General features: G+C 34.9%; 1 protein-coding gene across 1 annotated transcript in view; it reads right to left on the bottom strand.

Annotated features, from left to right (window-relative positions):
• CDH18 (cadherin 18) overlaps positions 1–26,649 on the bottom strand; it is a 478,444-nt gene that overhangs the window by 364,197 nt on the left and 87,598 nt on the right. The window contains exon 2 of the mRNA XM_079299710.1: positions 6,957–7,054. The gene's annotated coding sequence lies outside the window, so the exon portion shown is untranslated. The remainder of the gene's footprint in view (positions 1–6,956; positions 7,055–26,649) is intronic.

Raw genomic sequence — 26,649 nt, 5'->3', positions numbered from 1 at the left:
AGAGGCAGATATTCCTTAGATATGCAAAAAACTACAGGAGCAGATTTTGCACTTATTCACCTGCTTTTCTCCTCTATTTTTTCAAACTCCTGTAATTCCTCTTCTCTTGATTATACATTCTAGAAGGAGCATTCTATTTTTAACTTCACAAAAAAACTAAACAAAGCAACCCCTTCAAAAACCCCTAAAAATCTGCTTTCTGCAGAAAAAGCAATAGATTTGTCATGCTTTAATAAGTATACAGATTTCTGCTAATCCATTTCTAACAATTGTTTAAAAATTCTTCACATTCCTGTAGGAATGCATAGCTCAGACAGTATTGTTTTGTCAGTAAAAACAGAGAGAATGTTTTAAATAAGCAAGCAAGCTTTTGAAATACATCATTTCCCCACCCCAATGCACATTATGAATCTATATTCATTCCATGTTTTTCCCACCATATCCTCTGAACAGTGTTCAAACAATTTTTAATGAATCCTGCACTCTATACTTATTCACTATGGCTTTCTTTGTATATCCAGAAAGGGACATGAGACTGAAAATTGCAGCAGACAGAAATATAAGGTGTGTTAGGATGAGATAAGTTACTTTCAGAAAAGTAATTTCAATTATTACTAACAATCTGTACTGGTGTCACTCTGTAGGCTTCAAAGAGTACTTGTAAGAGCAAAGACAATGTTTTACACACTGTCAGCAACTGTAGCTATGCAGGAATTAGCTGATATGAACCATCACAGAGATGAAAATAGCATTTATAGGGAGTGCAAAAGAAAATGAGATGCTCTGTTACCTAAATTAGTTGAATTAAATTTTCATTGGCCTCGCTGAATATTAATCACCCACACAGTTAGTCTTCTTATTGCTCGCAAAATCTTCTGTTGTTCTTTTACATATATTTAGAATCATATATCACAGAATGGCAGAGTAAGCTGTATTGGAAGAAACCCCAAAGAATCATTAAATTAACTCCTGGCCCTGCCCAGCACGAGCCCCAAGAGTCACACCATGTGCCTGAGAGCGTTGTCCAAATGCTTCTTGAGTTCTGTCAGGCTTGGTGCTGTGACCCCTTCCCTGGGGAGCCTGTTCCAGTGCCCAAACACCCTCTGGGTGAAAAGCACTTTCTAATATACATCCTAAACTTCCCCTGACATAACTTTGGGCCATGCCCTCAGACCTCTCTCCATCTTCCCCTCCAAAGGAAATTGCAGACTGCAGTGAGGTCTCTGCTCAGTCTCCAGTCTGAACAGACTGAGTAACCTCAGCCACCCCTCACCAGGCTTCCCCTCAAGGCCTTTCAGCATCCTCATTGCCCTCCATTGGATGCTCTCTAATAGTTCAATACAAACTGCATATATTATTCAAGGTGAGGCTGCCCTGTGCAGAGTAGGGTTTAAGCTTAAACATGATACATTCTACAGGAAGAAAGAATGATATTACCAAAGGTTAGAGAATACTATATTATATATCATAGCAATTTACAATTCCAACAGTCCTTGCACATTGGAGTTTTACAGAAAATATTAAACTCTAAGCATGAAAGTGTTTTCCTAAATACAAACTTTTTTTTCTTCTGTTTAAGTCAAAAATCCAACACTCAACAAGCCAATCTCAAATCTAAACAGCACTTCCTTCGTGCAAAAAGGTTCCAATATCTGAAGAGTGTACCTTATGATGGAGAAATTAAATGATATTTACTTTTTAAAAATTATTAACTGATAGTTCTTAGGAGCTAAGAGGTAGAGTTGCCTGTCTCAAACACAGATAACACCACAGAAGGGAGGAATTTTTGATAGGAAAGTGCTAATTCCAGGCCTGGCAGAGGTAGGCTCATCCTGTTCAAGGCGTTCGGAAAAAAAATTTGTCCACTAATAGACGGTGAAAAGAAGCAACTCCTCACATGGATGTCACTGGTCAAACAAAGATCCTACGAGTTATGGGAGAGATGGCATCTGTGACCATCAATGACCACAACAGTCCCCAGACATGCCCCTGTGGATACATGGAACTCTATATAAAGGTGGTACTGTTGTCCAGGTGCAGGGAAGAGAGATTCAATGATCTGAGACCTAAGGGGAGGTTAATAAAGGCTGGAAAGTGGGGCATGTGACTGATAATGGGTACAGAGAATGCAAAATTTAGGGGCTATGAGGACATGTGGCTTAACTCCCAAGATAAAAAAGAAACTAATAAAACCAACTCAGCAACAGCTCTAGCTGGGTAAAAGGTAATAGCAGAGGGATACTGCAACCACTGAAAAAGGGAACATTGACCTAAGAAACCCACTGACTCAAGAGAAAGACTGAGCATGCAAATTAATTATCATAAGAAATGAGGGAATCATTTAGCCAATAGAAGATAAAATACTAGTCAACAAGAAAAAACTATGTAATTTGTAGCCAACAAGAATTTCTTTTTTTTTTTTTTTGTTTGCTAAAATTTATAAATAGTGGAAAGATTTTATAGTGATGAACCCTGTGAACCCAGTACCTCTTTCTGCTTAGAACCTTCTGGAAGAAGACTGAATTGAGTCCCCTGCCTCACCACCAAGAATCTCAAAGTGATGGAGAACACCTCTCAACTCTCCCTCCCCACCTCTCTTTTCCACACTTTTGTGCCTCAAGTCCAGGTCTCCCTCTGCCCTCTTTTGCTCTCCCCCTTCACCCTTCCAGCTCTTCTGCTTCTTCCTCTCCCTTTCCTATTTTTCTGTCTGTCTATTACACACATGTATGTTAAAAAAAAAACTCCATATAGTTGACTTTGGCATATGGTCTCTTTTGCACCTTAATTTGACCAGAGGCATCTCCTGCTTGCTGCCTCTTAAGATTAGAGAAAAGAAAAATTCACTCTGTCATTTTGTATACCTATAGGTTTGTAAATTATAATATTTGGCACCTCAGTCAATTCCTTTATAAATGCTTATGGGCTAAAATCCAAAATTGTACTCATTTGTTATTATGATTCTTGAGAATGTGGTAAAGTTTAATGGATGCCAAGCATGAGAGTTGCTGCTATCCATTACTTCTGTGGAAGAGATAATATCCTAAAAGTAGAGCATAGGGTCCAAATGTTGATCAGAAACTATATTAAGGCTTCTTATTTTTTAGCCAACTGGAAAAGGTTAGTGGGTGTATTATTCAAAGCTAAAGTACACTTTTACTAACCATTTTTCTTCATGACTTCATTTGCTGAATATACTTTGTAAAATCAACTGATGAGTTTTGGTATGTGCCTGGGTCTTGCAGTTCATCATCAGAAAGCAGCAAATTAGAAAATCTCTGCTTGCATTCCTTTAATGCACTGGTTGTGCATCTGGGTAGGAGCTAATTGTCTTTTATCTCTGTTACAAGTATCACTCAGTTAAATCTTCACTATGTTTCTGTGGAACTACTATATTTTAAAAGACACATATTTATTTCTAGACATAAGATTCTTCATCTCATTTGTTTTAATATACAACAAGGTACCAGTCCCTAATGGAGCATCCTATGACACTCCTGTGACGAGTTGAAAGTTGAAAACACATATAACAAGTGCTTCCATGTATTTACAATTCACCCCTTGCATTTATTTATTTATTTATTTATTTATTTATTTATGCATCTTGCTTTTGAACCTCTTACATTTCTTTAGGAACAGAGAAGCTGAGCTGCGCACCAGTTCATGGCAAGATGTCTTAAAGAATCTCAAACTATCTGAATCAATACCAAAAAGCCAAGCTGTCTCTAGACCAACTCATCCTTCCTGGCCAGTTGAGGTCCTTCAAGCAAAGATGATACAAAATTTCTTTTTCTTTTTCTTTTTCTTTCTTTCTTTCTTTCTTTCTTTCTTTCTTTCTTTCTTTCTTTCTTTCTTTCTTTCTTTCTTTCTTTCTTTCTTTCTTTCTTTCTTTCTTTCTTTCTTTCTTTCTTTCTTTCTTTCTTTTTTTTTTTCTTTCTTTCTTTTTTTCTTTCTTTCTTTCTTTCTTTCTTTCTTTCTTTCTTTCTTTCTTTCTTTCTTTCTTTCTTTCTTTCTTTCTTTCTTTCTTTCTTTCTTTCTTTCTTTCTTTCTTTCTTTCTTTCTTTCTTTCTTTCTTTCTTTCTTTCTTTCTTTTTCTTTCTTTCCTAAAAACACTATGGCAGGTATTTACTGAGCATGTACAACTTATTTCCAGCTCACTAAGTATCATATCTGTAAAATTCTGCACTAAAATTAATAACATTAATATAAATTTTTGCACCAACTCAGATGGAAGTTGTTTTGTTGCTTTTGCAACTAGTAATTCAAAGTCACAAATCCAAATTTTCTTATTTTCATCTAAGTAAAAGGAAAAGAAGATATGGACCAAGGACAAAATAGTATCAAGGAGATACTGAAAACTTATGTTAAGTGTTCAGGGACTCAAATAAAGAAATTTATAGATGAAAATGAAACTGCTAGGACAATATGAAAGCTTAAACTGATTACTTATTACATGCTTCATTAATTAATTAATCCACTACTTGCCTATAAATATTTTCAGAATACATAGCATGTCATAATGAAGGTGGTCATGGTCTGTTTTCCTCAGTAAAAAAGTATGTGAAAGGAAGCCAGCTAAATCTTATCACACAAAAGCTTGTCTCCTGCCTGACATGAAAGGGAACTGCACAGCTAAAGCTGTTCAAAGTCTTTGAAGATGTGCAGCATTGTAAGAGTAGTCAAAGAGATTGTGAATTTGGGAGTGTCATCTGATGGGTCCCTTATAACTGAATGCCTTTATTCCACCTCTCTGTATTACTCTTTAACCTACTCAAAGACATCATGCCAGTGTCACACCACTCAAGCAGCAACATCTCCAACTATGAGTCACTGACATCAATCACTCTTGCTTTTTTAGCACACCAGAAAAGAAAACCAAACTGGCTTTGTTCCCTATAAGAGATTTTTTACTTTTATGTTAATGTGATAAAAGAAAATACAAAAGCAAACCAAAATTATTCAACATTTAAAAGAGTGTAAAAAAAATCATGACATTCAATGACATTAAAAAAACACCTGTAGAATTCACATTTTTAAAGTATTCTTCTCTAACTTGGCCATACATAACTGACACAATGAATACTGCAGTTACTAAGACACAGTATGAACAAAATAATGGGATACAGGATGAAAAATTTAATATGATCCATATTATTTTTCTTCATCTATGAGCAGGAGTGACAGAATATGTTTCCTTTTTTGAACATTTAAAAATGGGGAACATGTCAGCATTTTGTGAAACCTTTTGAATGACACAGGGGTGCACTCTAATAGAATAATTCTGCATTTGTAAATTGAATTAGCTTTTTATGAAACAAGAAAAAAAATTTAACTTATAAATCTATATGTTTCTACTTCATTTAGAACCTCAATGGCATATAAAAACCCAAGCATCCAAAATTAATCTAGAGCAAGACTAGCTGTGCAAAATTTTATAGACATGTCAGCTGGTTAAAAACTTAAATTTTATTTCTATGTTAAATCCTGTTTCATTTTTCACCGAGTTTAAGTCTAATTTTTCTTCCCAGCTTTAGGTTAAATATTGCCTTCTTCTGTGACTGCTAACTGAATTAAATATTTCAGTTTCACCATCCTTCCTGACAATTCAATCAGTTCAATCAACATCTATTTTTGTTAGGCTAAATTCATAAAAAAGCATTAAAATGAGGACATAATTCTCATTCTCTTATTTTATAAGTTAAACAATATTGAATGACACTGTCAGTCAGAGCTACTAAATTCTAAAATAAATAACCTTAGTATTTGTTCCTCACATAGAAATATATCTTTATTTTTTGATACAGCCAAGTGGTGAATTAAGACTGTGCTATTGGAGTGGCAAATTGGAAATTATTTCCATCACAAAAATTGAATTTTCTATTTCATCAAAAAGCAAATAAATAAATAATCATTCTTATTTTTCATGGACTATGATTTTTTAAAGCACAGAATGTTTTGTAAATAGATTCAAATTTTTGAGACCAGTTCAAGTATTGCCATTCAGACTGAAGCATTCTTTTAACTGAAAAGTAAAATAAAATTTTTTTCATTCTGTGAAAAAAATAAAAATCAATAACATCACATTTTGATGAGAAGCGACATAAAGACTGAATCAATTCTCTAATCTCCATCAGTATAATTTCTAAAAGGTTAAATTTGTAATCTCAGTAGAATATGTAAGTATTATTTAAATGTTACAGCTAGCTTCCCCCTGTTTTGATGTTTTAGAGTTTGTGTTTTTTATTATAATTTTCCTATTACAAATTATTTCCCATCAACTTAATTTTCTTCTTTGAGTTTAGAAACAAGTGAAAGAATAGGTATGAAAAATCGATATGCCAGACATCAGGTATAAGAAGATGACAAGGGGTTCTGCTTTAACTGAGTCACTCTTCATCTAATGGAATTAAGAATATTTAAGACTATATTGGTATAAAGAACAAAGTATGTGATATAGCAAGAAAAACGAGACAATCAGAATATCAGTCAGGTAGATGATAATAACAGAACCTGATTATTTGGGTACCTTTTATTGGATTTATCTATTTTAGTAATTGATTTCCAGACATCATTCTTGACCACTTCTACCAGGCTAATAGCACAACATATTTAGATGATCCCATAGATTCTGAGGCCTCCTTATGTTTCATAGTTTGGGAGTAATACAGGTCACTGAACAACATTCTAACAGATGTTGAAAACAAAAACAGAGAAAACAGAAAACTTCCCTTTGTTTTTTTGGGGTTTTTTTTTTTTTGTTTGTTTTTTTGTGTTTTTTTTCCTAAAATACTGACTTAAATGGTTATAGACTGAAAAGGACCTCTAACATTAGAGAAAAGTGTTTTCATAGAAATAAAGTCAAAATAATGGTGAAGTATTTTTTGTTTTTTACCTAAGACAATACAAACACTTCATTGGACCTGAATGAAAACTATACAAAAACACAAGAAGATACTTACTTGATGACTAACCAAGACCTTAGAAATATATTTTCCACCAAACAGTCTTGCAAGCCTCTACTGAAGATACCAAAAACCTGTTAATTCAGTAGCTTTCACTGAAACAGAACAGCAAAGTTTTTGAACAGAGAATAGTCAGAGAATACTGTTTTTCTTTGCAGGATACCTAAGCAAACAGAAAACAGCACAGGCATTGGACTGTCCTTTGCAGAACATGTAGATGTTAAGATGGTCATACTGGTAAATCTATAGAGTCTGTAGTACAGTAATGCACAGATTTTTATTTTTAAGCAGGTGTTCAAAACTGGAACTCTAATTTAAATAATTGGATGTAAAGCAATGGCATTTTCAAGGTTTGTAAGTAACTTGGGAGCAATGCATAAGTTCATATCTCATGCCAAATACAGGAAAATGAACTAATTTGAAAACCTTTTGAGTACAATCAAATTAATTACTGTCTTAGACAAATAGAGAGGCAATGACTCTGAAACTTCAGAAATCATTAAAAATACTCAAACAACAAAAATAATTTAGTCCTGGTTTTGGACAAATTTAGAGCTTAATTTGTTGTAGAAAATATTTTTCTTTATTTATATACTTTACTTACCAGCCCTTCTCAAATATTCTCTTCAAAATCTCATTAAACACTTTTCTTAGTTATTGTCACCTAACTAATCTCACAGTATATGATACTAATAAAAAGGAACACATCATTCAATAAAAAGTTAAATAAAGGTATATTGAATCACCAAAATTTTTTTTGCATTACTTCTGTAAGGACCCTATCAGAATATCCAATGATATGCATGTAAACTCCTAGTTAATGTGAATCCATAAACTAAATCTAGGTATACAATATAAAAACTATAAACTTATTAATTTAGCTTTTTTTTTAATTGGTAAGCTTTAGTGTCTATGAATCTATGACACTGAAACAGTCTGCTTTATAAGACGGGTTAGTTTTAAAAAAGCATGTGAGATAAAGAATTACTCACCGTACTTGTAATTCTACCAGTAAAATATGCGAACTTCCTTTACCAGGAAGATTTCTTAGCTTTATTGAAATGCACTGCTTGTTTGAAAATACTCATGAATCATGCATAAGACAGGAAAACTACAGGCAAGCCTAACCCTTGGTTTCACACTCAGGTGTTTTGTTTTGCCCCACAACAAGGTATCATTTTTCAAGTCAAGAAACCTTGCTACTGACAAGAAAGTTCTCACGTATACCCTGAAGTCCATGAATAAATGTTTGGGTCAAGGTATTATCAGAAATTGCAGAAATGGTTCCACAATAAATCACTTTTATTGCCTCTCATTTGCCTCCTTGTAATATAACTGCTAAGTATCAGAAATCTCTAGTAAACCCAGAGAAACTACAAATAGTAACAGCCAGAAAACCAACAGTACCTGCATTGCACAGTGTAACCCATTTATAAATAAAGTGCTCCAGAACAAGGCTGCTGATTCTTGGTTACAACTGAAATCTGTTATCAGTGACATGGCTTAATTGCATGTGGGCCTGTAATTCTTCCATTCAACAGCAAAAGTATCAGTTTGGATGAGATTTTCCTTTTAAAGTATTGTAAGACTCACAGTTATATATTGGTTTTTTCCACATTCTCTTATTCAGAATTTGTAAATTTCTTCATTGCTAAATTCTCTGTTTTAAGATTTGCTATCTTTTTCTGCCTTACTTCCACTGATCTTCCCCTTAAATTTTTTCACCAGGCGAATTGATCTCTAGCTAGGGTTAAAATTACAATAACTATTTTTTGATATCTTTATGAATTATAATCCTATTATGAATGACAGCTGAGTTGTTCTTTGATTTTGATGTGTTTCCTATGAGTATAGAGGTTTTGATGAAACACTGAGATATGTAGAAGTCCTCATATCATTATCAATAATATATTAAGTTCATGAAATTGCCACTGTGATTTTAAGTAAATAATAATATTATTTTATTGTTAATATTAATATTAATAACATTACTGTTATTTTCCATACTAATCATCATTTGTTGTTGTCATTATGAATTGGTTTTAGAGCTTGTTTCCTCTAAGCTACAGTATTCATAGTGAGTGGAACACAATACATTGAGCCATTGTGATGTCTTTACTTTTTTTACTTTTATTAGTGTGTTTTCTGGTATACCAAATTTGCCCAAGAATTTTTCTTACTCCTCTAGACTATTTCTGTGAATTCATGACCAAGTTTTTCTTCTTGATGTGATGTGTAATTAACTACCTGGTAGTTAATTAGACTGGTAGTGACCTGCATGAGCCCTTTTTTTTTTTCCTGTATTCATAAATGTCCTGCTCAATGGCATAATAAATAAGCTTAATATGCACTATAAATACTGAAAAGTATCATAATAGGGGAAAAAAAAGCTCTTGATACATTGGAAATTACAAAATTTTGGTTCAAAGGGCAAATAGACATTAGTGGTCAGCCACCAACTTCTTTTAGACAGACATTCAGAGTGAGAACATTTAGCCAGGTGAGACTGGCTAAATATAGATGCCTAATGACAAGCTAATGGAACAGTCAGATATAAAACTGGATTCTACAGTTGACCTTTTGAAACAGTCTTCTGGCCATGAGTAAATATCACAAGACACCCAACATGACATTAAGACAGCTAAATCCCACTCAGCTATGTGATGATGTTTTCAGACCAGATTTGAGATGAGTCCTGAGTATGCCAAGAGCAGTGAAATGAAATCACTGGAGAAATATCTGTCCCTTTTAGAGGTTCACTCCAGGAGTTGGAGTGTCACAGACTCTCCAGAGGAGATTAAAAACATGATGGTGAAATGCTTGAATACAAAAACATTCTGAGACAACGGAAAAAAACAAGAAACCTGAAAGAAACAACCTTAAAACAAAAAACAAAACAAAACAAGACAAAACAAAAAAAACCCCCAAAAAAACCACCAAAGAAAAACCCCAGAAAACCCAAAACAAAACCACCAAAAAAAAAAAAAAAACCAAAACCCAAGGAATGTTAGCACAGCAAGCATACTTTCCCAGAATAATTTCCCCTTGATTACTCAACCGAGTAATATGCTGAGCCCTACTGCTAGCTCTGCACTCTGCCTGCCTAAACCCGGTGAAGAATGCAAATCTCCAGCTTTAGGGTGAGCTGTGCTTGCCCTTTAGAGTATGGGATACAAAAAGACTATCTAAGATATGTCATAGTGCAGTAACATACACAAAACAACCAGTGACCTGAGAGGACACATACAACCATAGACTTTGTAAATTCTCCCTCCTCATTCTCTTTGAAGTACTATATATTTGAAGATATTTTTTCTTCTAGAGTTCTTAATATTAAAGGTGGTGCTTATCTAGAGAAGACAGCTTAATTACAGAGAACTCATATTTCAGGGTTATTTAACATTATTCTAAAAGTAAGTGAGATTAATACTAAGAACACACAATAGATTTTTTTTTTTAGTTCTGCAAAACACCCACCAGACTTTTAAAGGAAAATTACCTCAACTCTTACCACTCACAAGCAAAGCAATTCTCACTGTTTTGTAAAATTCCTCAAGAAACACCATATATGTTCAAAAGTTGTTAATAAACCAAGCAAATTCCTGGTTGCACACTTCAGTCTGTAAAGTTTATTTACCCTTGGTAAATATTACCTCTAACTTACTTGCTAAGTATTACCTCTAACCACATGGCCCTGTAATGCAGTGTTGTCATTGCCATTAGGTAAATAACAAGCCATTACCTCTCCACACAACCTGTGCAGTCTCCATCTCTAATGTTTTTCAAGACCCCATTTTTTTGACAGGCTCACCATCTGCTGTCAACCAAGTGATCTGAGAATCCTGCTGGCCTACATGAACTCCACATTTCATTGACAGTAATACAAAAAAATGCACACATATGCCAGGCCACATAATATTTATCTTTCTGTATTTACTTATTAGGGATGATAATAACAAACCTGCAAATATATTACTTTTCCTTGTTTTATGAGTTTTATGACTGAATTATGAATTCCATGAAACTGGATGAACAAATTCCCAGTTAATTTCACATGAAGAATTTGTATCCTGTTTGCATTAGACAAAACACAAGTGGAAATCAGGATTCTTAGGGTTTGATAACATAAGTTCATGTGATTGCTGCTGTGATTTTAAGAAAATGTTTCCATAAGCACTAAAGCATGTACAGGCATGCCTAAATTGAAGTATGTTGTGTATTTGAACGTCAGTAAAGCCTTTGAAGCTATCTCCCACAGCATTCTCCTTCAAAACAAATCTGAGACGAATGGCCAATACCGTAGAGTCCTTTGGAGCCTTTCAGAAGGACCTTGAAAAGTTGTAGAGATGGGCAGAGAAGAGCTCTCTGAAGTTCAACAAAAGCAATTGCAGGGTCCTGCACGTGGCAGGGAGAATAATGCCATGGACCAGGACAGGCTGGGGCCTGATCTGCTGGAAGGCAGCTCTGTGGAGAAGGACCTGAGAGTCCTGATGAACACAAACTGTCCATGGACCAGCAGTGTGTCTTTATGGCCAAGAAGGCCAATGGTATCCTGGTGTGCGTTAGGAATAGCAATGCAGATCAAGGAAGATGATCTGATTTTCTACTCAGCCCTGGTGAAGCCACTTCTGGAGTTCTGTGCCCTGTTCTGGGCTCCTGCATACCAGAGACATGGGGCTCCTGGAGCAGGTCCAGCAGAGGGCTATGAAGCGAAATACAGGATTGGAGCATCTCTGTTATGAGGAAAGGCTGAGGGAACTGGCCCTGTACAGCCCCAAGAGGAAATAACAGAGGGGGCAACATGCATGTCTGTAAGTATCTGAAGGGAGGGCGCCAAGATGATGGAGCCAGCTCTGCTTGGTGGGGCCAGGCAAAAAGGCAAGAGGCAGAAATGGATGCACAGGAAGTTCCACCAGAATAGGAGGGAAAACCTCTTTATTGTGAAAATGACAGGAGCAGATTGCCAAGAGAAGTGGTGAAATCTCCCTTACTGGAGATCCTCAAGAACAGTTTGGATGCAACCTTGTGCAATGTGCTCTGGGATCACACTGCTTGAGCAGGGAGGTTGTATGCCATGACCTGTGGTCTTTTCTAACCTGTCTCATTCTGTGGATCTGTAAAACTGGATACTAGTTTCTCAACTGGGGCCACTCATCCCTAGGTAAGTGGCTGAATTGTCTGGGAACAGAGAGAGGTGGTGAGTGGAGCTGCATCCAGCTGTGGTTGATCACAAGAGCTCTGAACAAGGACCAGCTCTGTTTAATATCTTTATTTATGATCTGAACAAGGAGATTGAGTGCATTCTCACTTTGCAGATGACACCAAGTTGCACAGGAGTGTTGACCTGTGTGAGGGTGGGAAGGTTTTGCAGGTGGATCTGAAGAAAACGGCCTCAAGCTGCACCGGGGAAATTTTAGATTAGATATTAGGAAAAATATATTCACTCAAAGATTGGTCAGGACAAGCCCTGGCAGGAATAGGCTGCCCAGGAAAGTGGAATACCTATTCCAGGAAGTATTCAAAAGATGTGTGGATGTGGCATTTGGGGAGATGGTTTAATGGTGAACAAAGTAATGCCAGATCCTAGGGGTCTTTTCTACCTTAATAACTATGATTCTATGTAGATGCCTAACAAAAGGGAAGATGTAAACACACTCAGCATTAGCTTTGGGATGAACTTGAATTCAACAGCAGATGATTCAGAAGTTTTATGTTTAAATAAAGTTCATATTAATAGATTGGATAGAAAGCAGAGGTGTCACCTTCTGACTAATATCACAAAACATTTCAAATGCTTCTGGTTTCAATTCTGTATCATGTGAAACAATAAAAAAGACAGTACAGACAAAAAAAGGAGAAGTTATTGGCACCCATATCTAATTCTTTGCTAAGGCTTTTGTTTCTACTGTCTCAAAAGGGAGTCATCTATTAGGTCAACATTAAAACTCAGATCTCATTTGTATATGTCTTTCTTTAAGACTTGAAATCAAAACAGGCCAGTATAAGCTGCTCTATCCACAAGATATAAGGAGTTCTCAGTACGTCTCTAGCATTAACATTTCTCACAAAGCATGTGCTGACATCTTACAAATCTTCAGTGCTAAAGGTTTACTAAAGCAAAAACCATAATGGATTTCTACATGCATTACCTTTTAACTCTTCTTCAAGATAATTCCATTATGTGGGCAATACTCTGTGCTTGACATCTTAAATACTGAAGAAATGGTGCAGTGGAGGGCATTTGACAACTCAACAATCAGAACAGGTCAAAACAGTAATACTCAGAAAGCTTGCTGAAATAGCTGAATGTGTTGTTGTTTTGTATGTTTTTATTGTTGTTTCAGAAGTCTTATCAGAACAGAGAAAGAAGACTGAGTGACAGAAAAAATGGCCCTAAAAATGGAGGAAATAGAAAAAGATAGAACAGGCTTTGTATATGTCTATAATACACACATTCTCATTCAATGGAAACCTGATGAATGTTATTTACAATCATCTATCTGACAGACTCAGAAAGGAGATGTTGGCAGATTCACAGCATTTCCCCAAAAACTAAGTCCTGTTTAAAAGGTAGCAATTGGACAATATGCAGAGTAAATCCAGAGAGCAGAAGGGCACCTGATATACTAGGAATGTGTAAAGATTAAAAAAAAAGAAAAAAGTCTAGCGGCTTTAAATTATCCTATAAATTCTAAGTTCATTAAGCAGGCAAAAAAAGAATGTGCAGTAAACTGGAAGATGAACATAGCTGAACAATACAAACAACAACAGTGTATTTATATTTTGTGACCCTGTGAGAACATAACCACAAAACAGGCAAGCATTTTGCCCAAGCAACTAATATGTCTAGAGAGTAAATCATATGAGGAGTGGCTGAGGGATCTGGGGGTGTTTAGCCTGGAATAAAAGGGGACCCAGGGAGACCTTATTTTGTCTGTCAAGATGAGGGTTGGCTTCTTCTTCCACAAAACTAGTGACAGGATGAAAGGGCATAGACTCACCTCCGGGAGGGGAGGTATGCTTATTAATCAGAAGGAATTTCTTCATGGAAAGGATTGTTGAGCACTGGAAAGGACTGTCCAGGGAGGTGGTGGAGTCACCACCCTGGGTGAGTTAAAGAAATGATTGGACATGTCATGTAGTGCTTTGGTCTGCTTGACAAGGTGCTGATCAGTCAAAGGTTGAAATTTATGATCTTTACAGCCTTTCCCAGCCATAATGATTCTGTGATTATGTACAACACTGAAATCAAAGATCAATATGTTTACCTAAATAAGGAGCTAAAGAAGTAAAAGTGAACTTTGATGGCATCCTGGTAATTCCTATAAACATGAAGCACACTATATGATAAAGAAGCAAAATAACATTTATAGGAGAATATGTAAAATTCATCAAAAAAATCAGAAAGCAATCACAAAAAGGGAACTTTTCAGGCACAGATTCTATCAAAGATTGAAACAAGTATGAGTAGTAAGAACATTCAATCAACAAATAGAGATACAAATTTTACCAGAATCTGAAATTATATGAATAATAAATTTTAATCACTAGAAGAAAAAAGGGAATTTAACAATCTTAATGGGAAAATAAGTGGATCTAGAACTAGATTCACTGCCAGCAGTGAAGAGAACATTACTAGTGCAGAAAGAGGGATTTAGGCTACTGGTAAACTTAGGGTAAATATCAAAGTGAATCTCTCTAAGAAAATATAGATTGTCAAGAAAAATAACCCATAATTTCAAGAGTTGTTTATACCAGCAACCTAGACAATATAATATAAATACTTTAAATATTAGTGCAGGACAAAAACACACAGAGGTAGAAGAAAAGGAAAGAAGAAAAAATAGGAAGAATATCAATTAAAAAACATGGTGCAATTGCAATGTTACTGCAGCATAGTTATTCAATTACAAATGCATTAAGAAAATGAAAACCAAATATAAATAATTATTATAAAATAAGAAAAGATAATGTGGAAATACGGATTATGAAATTCAGAACAGTTCATACGGACAGAAAAATCAAGCTAAGTGAAGTAATTTCAGAAGGAAAAAAGGAGGATTTATTGGCAGCTGAATTGTTGAAACCCTCCCTGTCCAATTTTTGCTTTGGTTGACTGAGTGCTCCCCTCACTTGTTCCTCCTGCATTGTGTGGGAAGCTGTGCAGCCCCACACAGAAGCAGCCACGCACTCTGGAGACTGAAACAACTGCACAGTCATCTTGCTAAAGCAAGCAGGGCTTTAGACTTGATTGCAGCTTTAATGGTTACACTGAAAATCAACACAATTGCCTGACTTTTTTCCAGTGAGTTAGCACTAACTTTCCCAGGAAATGGAATTTATTGAAATACATCACAAAGTTCCTTCATCTCTGAAAACACCTAACATTTTATTTACCTGTAAGTCACCAAAGCAATAGGAAATATTTTCATAAGTGATTTTGAAGAGGACACTAAGAAATACTTGAATATAGAAAATATTTCCACAACTGCCTTGAAAGTTTGAAGGGACTAACACTGTGAGGGACGTTGTGAGGACATAGTCTCAGTGCCTAAGTCAAATACCCATGCATCTCATCAACAACACATTAAAATATGTCAAATATATGTGTCAAGAGGATGTTTTCAGACTTTTTCAGTGGTGCTCAGCAACAGGATAAGGACTAATGACCATAAATTAAAATACAAAAAGTTCCTCTTAAACATGAGAAGGAACTTTACATTGGTGGTGGCAAAGTACTACCAGGTTGCCCAGAGAGATTGTGGAGTCTCTCTCTCCTGAGATATTCCAAATCCACCTGGACATGTACCTGTGTCATCTGCTCAAAGTGACCCTGCCTTGGCAGAGGGTTTGGCCTAGATGACTTCCAGAAGTGCCTTCCAACACTTATGATTCTGTGATTTTGTGACCTCAACAACAATTTTGTACTTGCGGAGAGAGACACCAAATGAACTAAAGCTTAACTGCATATCAAATTTGAAAAAAATCATCCCTGGCATGAGAAACTATAGGTCTAATGTAAGCACTTTCAAAAAACAGTGATAAATTTTGCAGCTGAAATAAAAGCAAAAAAAAAAAAGTCAGAGGAAAAACTTGAGCCTCATCAATAATGACAGTAGAGTACCAATTAAAATACGTCTATGTGTTCCAAAAACTAGATTGCACCTGGTCTGTTTGAATACAATTAATGATGCAGACTACTATAAGCAGCAGGAACCAGCAGGAACTTTGCAAGATGAAATGAGTACTAAAATTACCTAAAAAAGTTCTCCTTTTCTCATTCCAAAATTCTGAAAAAGTACTGTACTAATAAACCTAAAATAGACTGTATTATTTTATCCCAAGTTTCCTTTGATAAGACAATTGATGTTTTTAGTGGAAGAAGTACAGTTGTCTCACCTATCTAGATTTTATGTGATTAAATGTTTTTAGAAATTGCTACTTAAATGGAAGAATATGTGTATCACTGAAAGAATTTTAAAATTATTAAGAAGATGGTAAATAGAGAATATTGGATTAGGGTGAAAATTAAGGTTACAGAAAAATTCCTTCTATGCTATCTCAAGGATTTCTACTGGGACTTGTATTTTTCATTAACCTTGTCTCAAAAATCAGGATTTTTTTATTAAATGCATTTTTAATGAGAAGAACAAGCAATATATTTAGGATTTACTGTCAAAGGACTGGAATGTCATACCTGGAGAATTACACAACTAGAAAAGATATTTTTCATCTTAAAAAAGACATTAGGCTTCTTTCTATTACAGACTTCCTAGTTTACTTAATTGTTTTATCCTCAGATTCACGTTGCTGCTTCAGAACAAATAAAAAACCTGAAGATCTGCCTTATAATGCGTCCACAAATCTCCATTTTTGTCATATATCTACAAAATGTTATTTGCATTTTGTAGTATCTATATGCCAGAACCGTGCTGGGTTTTGTCCAGCAATGAAATGACCTAAGAATTATGACACTTTATCCACAAAACTACACAGACTACAGAGGTACCTAGATAGGTGACATGACAAGTATGTTTTCTAGGGGAGACCTGTCAACAGCATTTTTCACTTCATTTTGCATACCTTTGCAACGTTAAACAAACTTTAAAAAGAAAAACCTTCAAAAGGGATAGTATACAAAGATGACATCACTGTTCTATTCAAAATATTGTACCATTGTATTGTCATTTAACCAATCTGCAAATAAAACCCAAGATAATTTTAGTGTGGAGGTAATATAAAAGGGGATCTTTATTTGAAGGCCTTCAGGGGCAGTCATGCAGAGATGTCCACACAAGCTCACCCTAGGGTGAGGTTTTAGGAAATTAGCATAATTGACAAAAGGCCCCAGTTTGGAAGGACAAGTTGTGTTGCAATTCCTGCTCAGGTCAGGCCCCTTCTCTGGAGCCCCCTTAGCACTAGCTGTACTTTGTCCATGAGAATGGATCTCCAGGAGTTGTTCATATTCTTGGTTCCCAGGAATAACCAATACAGCTCTGGGGCTTTGTATCACCTGGGGCTTGGAACTCTAGAATTTGTTTTCTCTTTTTGCCTAGAGAAAGGCCATGGAAAATTGCTGGGAAAACTAGCTACTAATGCAATAGGCTACAGAGCTACAAGTATATGTGTGAAAAATACAGAGAACGTACTAAAAGAAAAAAGGCAAAAACCAAATAGCATCAATTGCAGGATTAAATTACTTGAGCAAACCAAACACTTGATCAATCATGATGCTTTTATTTTAATATGGCAATGAAATGTTCCTACTAAAATTATTAGTTATGAGTAATGTCAAAACTGTCTCATGATAAATTTTCATTACCATAATATTTAGCTGTATGCTATAAAAAATTGTACCTAGTTTTATATCTAAAATCAATATTCATATCAACTAGAAAGGAACAGCAATAAACACCTGCAGCACTTGCTCAAGGACGAATGAGGCAAATCAAATTTATTTCTTTTAAAATGTTTCAGACTAATTTGTATGGTAAACCAGCATCAATCTATCTTGCTAGAAAACACATTCTCTGAACAAATACAGCAGACCCTTCTTAAAAATCTGAGATGATTTCGAGTTTTTTACAGTTCTTGGTCATAATCTCTCACACTGTTATATAAAAAAGCCAACAAATAATATATAGCCAACAAATGCTCATGATGTAAGTTTAAAAATATATTTATGTATGTCTACATCACCTGAATCTATGTATTTCCATGTACTTGAAAATATTCAGGTTTTATAAAATGCCAAGAAGAATTGTGTCCTGAAAGATCATAGATTTAGCCTCCTTATTAACCAAATGAATAACAAAAAACCAAAACAAAACCAACACCCACCCTGCAGTATCTAAACAACACAATTTTTTTTTTTTTTATCATTTAATAGAGAACTAAGTAAAAATTTTCCCTATGAAATGCTCTTAAAGCAAAAAAAAGGAATCTCATGAATTGGACTATATAAAGAAGGGAAGAAATATTTAAAAATGTGATGAGGCCCTGTGTTATCCAAAAAACAAAAGTACTGTTCTCCAAGAACATTTTTCATTGTATAGCTAAATTATTGTTTGCTATACTGACTAAACAGTAGCATATGACAGAGTAAGTGCTTTTCAAGCTGTTAGTTTATAGAAACAGAGCATTCATATTGATTCCTACATGTGACACCAGCTTATTTACAGAAGAGAGCCAAAGATTGGTTTTCTTTCTCCTTATCTCTGTTTCTCCTTCTTTCTTGGTGTGATCACTATAAATTGCTATGCAAAAAAAGAATGGAAATTCAGTTGATATAGTTACCAGAAAATTCTGCTTTGTACAAGTGCTCAGGAGCAGCAGCTACTTCCCATAGGCAGGTGGATAAACTACAATCCCATTTTTGCCACTAGTGTAGTAATGAGAGTCTGAGTGAACATTTCTTGCACAGACAATGTTCATTTTAGTGGTAATGACAACAGGCCTTATAAGAAATTAGGTGAATAATATGAGTAGGCTTGAGTACCTTGTGAATAAATTAGTTATGCAATTCTCCCATAAAGTGAAGCTGAAGCCACCAAAACTGCTGAAGACTGTGGAAAATTATATAGTCCTTTCTACTGGAAAGACTATGATCTTTCCTTTGATTTACCATCCAAGGAAAATAGTTTTGTGCCTGTGAACTAAAAACAGAAAAACAGAAACTAGCTGCCCTCCATATTTTAACACATAAAATAGTGTCTGCTGACTAAGCAATTACCAATTGTTCTAAAAGAAAATTTTCCTAAAAGGAAAAAATATATCTGAAATTAAATTACCAATATATTTCCCTGCTCATTGTCAAGGAAATTTCAAGTTTTTTTCCACAATATGCCTCCATGGCCATAAAAATATGGCTTCATTTTACTTCCTTAGTTGCAAACATTTACTTTGTAGTTCTTACAAGTTCTTTGTAGCACCAAGAAAAATTGCCATTAATTATTTAAAACATGAGATAGAACAACTCATTAGAATGGCACACAGAAGAAAATCCACAACCAAAACATGAATAATACACATTAATATGGTGTAATGGCTCAAATGAAGAAAGGAAAAAACTTCATTTTGGCAGTTTGGGTTGAAGATTAAGTTCTTCAGTAAGGTCTCCTTTCCTTCAGTTTAATGAGAGTCTTAACACTGATTTCAGTGCTACAATCATGCCAAAAGAGAATTCAGGGATCACATCTTTTTGTATGTAATATGTTTTTCTATACCACAAATCAAATCAATACTTTTCCACATTGCTCTTTATTGATTGTTTATTAAGCTTTCATAAAATATTATTAACTAAGATTTTCATTAAAGAAACTCCTGTGACTTTTGGTGAACCAACCTTCATCAGACAAAAGGGTATTTTCAGAACTCCTTTAGTATTATTATATTAAACTTATTTAGAAAGTGTAGCTGAAAGATTACAGCTGTATCGTCTGAAGCACCCATACATGTGTAGTCCTGAAAGAAGAAAATGGAGAAGGGATCCCTTCCTAAACGGGAATGCATGTATTGCTCAGGTCACATGACACAAACCTTATTAGGCAAATCAAAACTGCTACTGAGTAGATAAAAATCTCAGTAACTTAAAATGGCACTAAATATTATTGTTTACCAACTCACAGAGCAAAAATCAACCTGAGTAATTCTACACTGAACTAACATAAAATGCAAATAGAAGAAACCTCTCTATTATTTTCCAAATTACATCCTCTCGGGTGTCTTGGAGAATGGTCTGGTTACCCTTCATTTTCTTCACAAAACAAAGGAGTTGATAAGGAGAAAGGAAAACAGGCCATGCCCAGACTCCCTTCTCTGCTTTTGAAGGCTCAGGATTAGAAGGAAACAAAAAGCAATTACTTTTTTTGTTAGTTAGTGCTATCTTTATAAGAATATATAATAAATAGCACATGTTTTTATGAGAAATACTTTATAAAAAAATGAAAACTGTGTAGTTAACTAGATTTTTACAAATTATCATTCAATAACACAAGATTTCATTTAAACTGCACAGAGAGTAATGGGAGGTCTTGTTTCTCCTTATTTGTTACCATTCTGTCTATGACAATTATCTTAAGGAGTTTCAGGTCAAGTTCTGGTTCTAACTAGATCTTTTAAAATTTTGTGTTAACCTGCAACTGCCCTTGTAATTTATATATCTCTCTAATTGATAAGGTTTTGATGACTAATTGTTATCTTACTTTTCAAATTATCAATTCACTGCTACATAGTCAGAAAACAGTCTATGTGTAGCAAGTAGTCAAATCTATCAGCATAAAGTATTATAAGCCAAATAATTAGAACACTAAACTGTAACTATGAAAATTATTAGAAAATTAGATTAGGAAGATTGTCCCACAGTACTGATACTGTCCTCATGTTAGAAACTTCAGCTGTCTTCAGTGGGAACTAAAATCATTGAGTTCCATGTACAATTAGCCAAATTAATTTTAAACGCAGCATCAATATTTATTTTAAAATACTTCAGGAAACGTGTTGCACTTTGACAGAGAAAAATGCTAACGCATCTCTGCAACAACTGCAGAGCCATCTGGAAGATCCTGTTCATGCTGCAAGCATGCACATCTACTACACTTCCACTGCCTGATCCTGCTTTATATAGAGCTGCAGCTGCTTCACAGCTGCTGAGGCAGCAGCTTCATCAGCACACACAAGATCCCCAGAGGTCTTCACCTGGTCTAATCCATGTGGCATATTTTATTTTAAAGCCTAGGAAGAATGCTGTTGGCACCAAACCCTATGTCACCCTCATAGTGCTTTCAGACTGACTTGGCTTCCACTTTCTATTACAGTGATCAGAATGGGAAAACTCTTGGGCCTTTCTGCTACAAAGCTGTGAGGAAGACTTTTGATTGCTGGTGCCGTAAGCTGCTGATAGCAAAGCTTTGCAACCTGCTAGCAATCCTCCTGAAATCACACAGTTTATTCTCCTCCCTGCTTCAACCTGAACTTTATAGTATGAGATATCTTGAGTGACTATGCCTAACAAGTCTATCAAATGTATTGTGTGTTTTCCTAGCTCCAAAATAAAAAAGAAAAAGAAAGCACAAGCCATTTATTGACACACATACATATAGGTACTAGGTTTTAATGCAAATGCTGGCTGCAATTCCTACTAATATATCACACCAGGAAACACACCTACATCTTCAGTTTATTCACTACATGGCTCTTATTTGCCCAAGGAGGCCATCTTTTATATATAGTGCTCCCAATAAACACTGTTAATGGGAGGTCCAGGTCTGGGACAGGAAGCCAAGTGAATTAAGTTGCACTGGAAACCTTCCCAAATGCCAGGATGCTCACATGTAAGCCACCATTTCCCAATTTTCATTATGTTAACCAAAGAAAGTGGATGTAGATACTACACTTAATAATTTCCTTTTATAATAAAGAATAAATATAAAGAATAAATACTAAAAAGCCACTTACAAATTAATTATCATTCTTTACAAAGGAAATACCAGAGCTGGTAAATTCTTTATGATGACCGATTTCTTTCCAATATGTGAAACTCTCATCCACCATCCAGCACCCTTTAGACTTCTCTTCCATCTCAAATCCACCTTTGTAATTCTTGCCTGGGATTGTTCACACAGCTCAGCTGAAAATCCATACTGCAGTTTTATAAAACTCTTCTGAGAAGAACCTATGTATTTGCCATCTGTGGTCTCTACAAGTGTCACACCAATGTGACAACAAAGTCTAAGTTTAGATGAAGTGCTTGTTTCTAAACTGGACAATAAAAGGTCTGTGCCCAAACTCTGTAATTTCTTATTATGTAATGGGCTGTGAAGTCATTGTTTCTTCACTTCTCTTTCAAGTAACTTACAATAAGATACTCCACACCAATATCAGTGTTTGGATTAAAAATATCACTGGAATAAAATAGTTAAACTTTTAATTAGACATGATAGTAATAATAAACTCATGGATTATTACTATTATTATTACTATTACTATTATTGTTGTTGCTGTTGCCATTATAATTATACATTACTTATTGGTTTAGCAAACTACATAATTATATTTTCCCTCTGCTTTTCTGCATTTTATGCACACACACAAAGTAACATCTTTACGTGACAGTTTCGGGATCCATTTTTATGAAAGGTACTACCTAGAGATCTGCAGTATCAGGAAAACACTTCATTGCAATGTATTTTATAAAAAATATTTGATTAATTTAAGCTGATGTTAAACTGTGTGACTGCTTTTCTCTTTCCTAGCTCAATCTGGATTTTAGAGAGTTGCCTATGGTGCTCTATCATTTAAACTGAAATAATGGAAGTATTTGTGATATATATGATAAATCAGACTGGGCATGTTTTAGACAAAATTAGTTCCAAAATTGATATGGTAATGTTTTCTCTAATCTCTCTATTAAGTGAAGGGGAAAAAACCAGCTAATCTTAACTCCAGACAGTTAATTCCAATTTACCTCACTAAGCAGCAATGTGAATGAGTAGATTGGTTTACAAAACAGAGAAGAAAAGAAGAAGCCATCAGAAGATATTAAAGAATAGGAAGGTCTCATGGTATCATCACTACCACAGACTGGAACAATGGCATCACAACAACAGTTTAGACTTGATTATACAATGGGAAATTTCAAAGATTCAGAATGAGTTGAATTGCCATTATAATTTCCTGATTTTATACCATAAAACCTAACTTAATTTAAAAATAAAAATTAGAAAAAACTTATAGGCTTTTGAAACTTTAAATATTTAGGTAAAATATTAGGACAGAAAGAAGAATACTAAGCGCTGGCCCAGATTGAAAGAGACAATTAGTGGTTATAAAAAGTAATTTTTAGTTGAACATGTATAGAAGAAAACATGAAGAATACTGCATTTAGTTCATGAAATAAAATCATATCTCTAGAGTAAAAATAACTGCAGAAATCTGTTGATAACATAATCTGAAGTTAAGCACAGCGAAGACTGCAGTATATTGAAATTAAATAATCTGAAAAAAGTTAAAAAAATGAAACTTGACTATTGAAGTCCTAACTAATTATAAAATCTTCTCATATGACACTGAAGTTTGATACTATACTAATAGCCACAGAGTGTTGAACAGCATCAGCCAACAACATGAAGTAAAACATTTCAAACACTTACTGGAGACCTTTCCAATTTTGCCAACATAAAAAATCTGTTTAATCTCTGACCTGACAGATGGTTGATGAGTTATTACCAAAAAAAATCAAACAAAACCTAACAGAAAACCCAAACCAAACCTAAATACCTACAGAAAAGCAACACACAAGTGTCAGGAAAAAACACAGCACGACTTGCCTAATCAAATAAACCTATTTTACTATTAAACTTGATACTTACAGAAGACTGATTCTAGTTACATCAGACAAAATTAAGAGCTTATTCTTTCACAGAATCACAGAACTGACTGGGTTGGAAAAGACCTTTGAGACAATAGAATTCAACCCATGAACTAACACCACCTTGTCAAATAGACCATGACAGTGGCAATAGCCAGTCCTTTCTTAAACAGCTGCAGGGACAGTGATTCTACCACATCCCTGAGCAACCCATTCCAATGCCAAATCACCTGTTCTTTGTGAAGAAAACACACACACGGAGCCCAGCTAATTTTGCATTGTCTTACACAATGAGACATCTTCCATATGCAGAAGCAAAGACAACTAGAAATACTAATGCAATTACAGATTATATGCTGTACATTTCTCAATAAGAGACTACATTCCATAATGATCCCTAGTGTTCCCAAATCAGAATATATTTCCATGAACAAAACACAATATCACAAGATATCAACAATTCATCTTTTTAACCTGTGACTTGTCAGCTACAATTAACTTGCCATTAAATTCATTATAAAGATAATGAGAAATGATTTTGGGAACAAACTGCAGGTATATCCAGTGGGCAGGTATTCTCTTAGGAAAATATCAAATGAAACAAATCTCAGAGATGTACCCAAGGCTCAATTCACTGAGTTTGCAAAACCAAAAAGCAGCTGTGCCAGGTAAATTTATTAACAGCTGAACTGAAGACAAGTTGTATCTCTTGTACCCAAACTGCCCATTTACCTGTATACTACCAGAAGCATTCTATCAGAGTGTTCTGCAGAAACCTAAAGTCACCTGGTTTACAACATAACAAACAATAAAATCTGTGACAGATGAAGAGTGTGAACAGTCTTCTTTCTTATTACTTTCCTGGTCTGCCTTTGAGCCAAGGAGACCTGTTGAGTCTCCTTGTGCCTGCCTCTCTTGTGCCTGCCTGAAAGACTATTGCCTTAACTGCTCTTGGCATTGAGTTGAGCTAAAGAGTTCATAATCTGAAGTGTCGAGTTTGAAATATTGCAGGGCATTTTCATTGCAAAGACCTTAATAATGTTTCTTCTTGGAGGTATGAATTAGTCTAAATCACTATCTTTTTTCCAATATTTTTTCTTTTATTCTGTAGCATGTAGATAAACCTGACATAATAATTCTTGTAGAGATTAGAAATAAGACATAAGGTACAAGAAAGGCACATTTAATTGCAGGCGTAGTGAACACAAAAAACTGAACCATCAGATTACATGCAGGAACCAAAAAGAAGCATTATGCAAATCTCTGGATAAATAAGGGGCACCAAATAGAGTAGAAAATAACAGACAGTTTATGAAAGCAGTTGGAGCTCTAAAATAAATAAGACAATAAAATTATTGGGAGGATAAGTTAGCTTAGAGACAATTCTCTCTTGCTGTGAACCATTTACAAGAAAGTTTAAACTAGGCAAGGTGAAGTAAAAGGCAGAACAAGATCAATTTCATTTCATTTCCACAAAGTGAAGCAACATTTCAAATTGTCATAAACCACTTGTTGTTAATTGCCATTATTGATCATTTTAGTTATGTGGTTCTGTTCCAGATAGTCTCTGCTACTCAGTCGTGCTGTAACATGAGACAGTCTTTGATTCATGCATTCTTAAATTGAAACTGAGCCCCACATTTTCAATGTCTATGTACTATACTTAGCCCACAGTTAAGGTCTTCTTAGCCCAGCTGTTTAGCTTCTCTTCACCTATCCTGAACAAATGTTACCTTCTCTATTTAGAATAGCCCACAATGAAAACACAAAAAACCACATTTGGTTCTCCCTTTCATGAGGGCATTCTGAAACACCCTAAAAACTGATGCCTACAGCAAAACAAACTGACAACTCAGTAATAACATTCATTTAAGAATGGAAAGTTGCATTGAATTTTTTTAATGATTTCACTTATGCAGTGGTAGAACTGGAAGGCTGTAACATTTTTTTTCTACTTGATCTCTAGAAGCAAAATAGTCTTGGAGATGTAAGAAGTGCTGCACATTTTCATGGTCTTTCTGAATATATCAATACAAAGCTAAGGCAATGCCTGAGTTTCAAGATCTTTGAGAAATCAGTCTGACCAAAGAGACCATACTGAGTTGAAATTTACATATGCATGCAAAGCTTAAACATCCAACAATTATCTCGTAAAGTAAACAGAATATTCAGGGTTATTATGATTAAAGTAAGATTCACACCAAGTATGTTATCATTATAGAGAACATGCTTGTGCAAACAGAGCACATTGCAGTGCTGATCATGAAGGCATTTAAATACATTCTGAGATACTTGGAAATCCTGTCTTGGATTGAAGACAAAAAGCAGGGCAAAACCTATAAAAAGAGGCAATGAAACATGAGTAAAGGAGCTACTTATCCACTAGCAACCTATTATGGTTATAAGGAAAATGCATTACATTCAGATCTGATTCTGCAAAACAAGGCAACATCACTGGAGCAAGCACTCAACAAAACACAAATGACTGAATATGTTTTTTCTTATGTAAAATTTAAAAATTAGTGTAATTCTCAGTGGTAAGACTGAAACTACAATGAAAACAGGAAAAAAATATATATTTCACTAAAAATGCTGAGAATTAGGCTTCTCTCCAATACTAGCATTCCAGAGTATCTGAGGAATAAAATACACATTTCTGGTTAAGGACTTATAACCATGTCTAACAGTGGAAAAAAATTTCCTTTTCAAATATTTGTTTGCAAAAATTTTTTAATATTTCTCCAAAGTAAAAGAAAACATGCACCTGTCACATAAATCTAAATGTACAAGATATTTTTATTTTGGGGTGGGTTGACTACATGG

This window comes from Erithacus rubecula, assembly GCF_903797595.1.
Source record: "Erithacus rubecula genome assembly, chromosome: 3".
Lineage (NCBI taxonomy): Eukaryota > Metazoa > Chordata > Aves > Passeriformes > Muscicapidae > Erithacus > Erithacus rubecula.
Note: the sequence above shows the minus strand (reverse complement) of the source record. Positions and strands in the feature narration are given on the sequence as shown.